At 38.3% G+C, this 2,853-nt stretch overlaps 1 long non-coding RNA gene across 1 annotated transcript; it reads left to right on the plus strand.

The window, feature by feature from the left end:
• The first annotated feature begins 281 nt into the window (after positions 1 to 281).
• Positions 282 to 2,288, plus strand: LOC126943953 (uncharacterized). Its single transcript, XR_007721910.1, has 3 exons — positions 282 to 317; positions 555 to 666; positions 813 to 2,288. It is a non-coding gene; the product is annotated as an uncharacterized LOC126943953 (long non-coding RNA).
• Positions 2,289 to 2,853: the final 565 nt, after the last annotated feature.

Here is a 2,853-nt window from a genome sequence, read left to right on the forward strand (position 1 = left end):
CCCAGCACTTTGGGAGACCCAGGCTGGTGGATCATGAGGTCAGGAGATTGAGACCATCCTAGCTAACACGGTGAAACCCTGTCTCTACTAAAAATACAAAAAAATTAGCCGGGCGTGCTTGTGGGCGCCGTAGTCCCAGCTACATCAGGAGGCAGAGGCAGGAGAATGGCGTGAACCCGGGAGGCGGAGCTTGCAGTGAGCCGAGATCGCGCCACTGCACTCCAGCCTGGACGACAGAGTGAGACTCCGTCTCAATAAAACAAAACAAAACAAAAAACAAAAAACTCCATCAATCAAGAAAAACTTAATCTAGGGAGGTAGGGTAGGGGGTTGATCAGGAGGGGTAGTTTAGAAAAATCTTTATTTTGGGCCTTTTCTAGACTACTGGAGAAAGAAGGGAATAGAGTGGATGGTTATAAAATTTCAGAATCAAGAAAGTTTAATCTGAGAGTCCCAGTTGATGATGAAGACCATGAGATATTGGTATTGGGCACTTAAAAGAATGCCAAATTGGAAAGAATTATGGGCTTTGTCAGAGTTTCTTCTCTTTCTAGGCATGTAGAAGAGCCTATTTACATCATTAAGTTGCCAGTTTTGTGTATATACATATGCAGATATGCATGCATAGTATACCATAAGGCAGCTTGGCTGATTGTAGACCTTAAAGTATGCTTCTTTGTCCTTTCTATCAGTTCACAAATTCTAAGTAGGGAAGAAGTTCTGCCTTAGACCTTGGATTTTCAGTTTTCTGCTGTTTGGTCTGTATGTTTTACATTTTTAGCCCTTTGAAAAAAAGGTCATCCTTTTCCCAGGGTTCTTCTGCTCACTGGGTCAGAAGCATCCGATTTCCTGTCATCAGTTGCAGTTCAGCCATGTTAATACTAAAAGTATAAGAATATCATAATCCCAGAGTGATATAAAGACCTTTCCAAGGAAGATGAGATACCCGGAGGTTGTGAAGAAGTCTGAAGGATTTGACCACGTTCAAATGAAAAGCTTCAGTTCAGCAAAACACCAGAAGCAAATTCAAAAGATAAAATACACTCTGGAGAAGCCCATTCTCTCAACACATCTGACAGTTCACAAAGAGCAACTGCAGTCCAACTTAAAACGTGGTAGGAAAATGGGCAGCGTGCACAGAGGCAATACATAAAAAGAAATAGGAACGCCCAATTAACCAGCAAAAGCCTGCTCATTCCTAATGAGGGAAGATAAAAGCTTAGTAAAGATTAAAATTTATTGAAGATAAAAATGGACACTTCTGGCCATATGTAAAAGCACTGTTGGTAAGAGAGTAGGGTAATTGACTTGCTCCTGGGAAATAATAGGCATTCAAACCACCTCTATAAGTGAATCCACTGGGGGTATCCACTAGGAATAGTAAACAACTGCCAATACCCAAGTTTGTGGTCCAGAACTTGAGCAGTGATCTAACAAAGTAGAGGCTCCCCCTGTGTCATGGGCCCCACCTCTTAAGCAAAGAAGAATGCCTTATTTTGGTAACTCACCCAAATAACAGAACCTTTTTTTGATAATCTTATAGCATTTATTTGGTTAAGTCTGAGGCAGAATTTTTTTCTCCTTTGTATCTTTTTTTTTTAATCCTTGAAGTTTATTATCAAACTATGTCTTGATGTTTCTTCAGCATGTGAATAGGCCTTTCTATTCCCAATTAAGTGTTTCTTTCCTTTAATTCAGTAATCTACTAATCATGTATTTTAATTTCTTTTTCTGTCATCCCTCCCCACGCCATAAGCTACCAGTCACTGTACATGTTGGAGCTCTCCTTATTGTGCCAAAGATCTCTAATGTCATGTCTTTAGTCATTATTTTGTGTCAGAAATTTTTGTTCTTCCAGGGTCGTCTGGCAATGTCTAGAGACATGCTACTGGCACCTATAGAAATGCTAGTGACTTCCAATGGGTAGAGGCTAAAGGTGCTGCTAAACATCCTACAATGCCCAGGACAGCCACTGCCACAACAAAGAATTATCCAGTCCACAATGCCCATAGTGCTGAGGAGGAGAAACCCTGTCCTAGGGTCAAGGTTGGATGCTGACAAGACTAATTTCAAGTGATTTCAAATGATTGTGGGGAAAATACACAGAAGTTGACAGGAGCAATATGTAGATATTTCCTCCTGTAAATTATATTTCCCTAATGCTAATGCTAGAGCATTTGGAAGCATGTGTATAAATATTTGAAGCACAAAACCAGAGAGAGGCCCTTATGTATTTAGCTTCTAGTTTTAAATAATAGATACTACAATAAACCTTGATTAAACCTTGATTATCTGACATGCTCTGGGTTTGTGCTTTTTGTGTGGGTTACATTTTCTAGTTAATGAATGTTTAACCACAAAATGTTTTTGTTTCAAGCTTTGCTTTGCAAAAATATAACATTTCTAACTGAAGTGCTTGTAATGTCCCTGGATTGTGAAATAAGCTGAAAACCCTGAAATTCTATATAAATAAAGAAGGGGAGAGTATTATGGTTATGAACACAATTTCTTCTAGGTATGAGATTGGACTAAAATGGTAACTGAACCCAATGTTAGAATTTCTGAAAGTGATTTTAAAAGTAAAAGTCAACATCTAGCAATTAATAAACATCTATCTAAGATTTTATTTAGCACTTTAGTCACATATACAACACTCTTACCAAGATGAAGAAACTCCATGAGACTAATGAACTGATCTGTATTTGCTTTATATCTTTTTTCATAAATACACATATTTGAGTAGTTCCTGTTCTAATTGTTTGCAAATTCATTTGCATGATTTCCTTCAATATTTCATAGAACCTACAAAATTAATTACTTGATCTCTGTAAGAATAAGCTCCCTGTCTCCTCC

The sequence above is a fragment of the Macaca thibetana genome, chromosome 20 (genome assembly GCF_024542745.1).
Source record: "Macaca thibetana thibetana isolate TM-01 chromosome 20, ASM2454274v1, whole genome shotgun sequence".
Taxonomy (NCBI): domain Eukaryota; kingdom Metazoa; phylum Chordata; class Mammalia; order Primates; family Cercopithecidae; genus Macaca; species Macaca thibetana.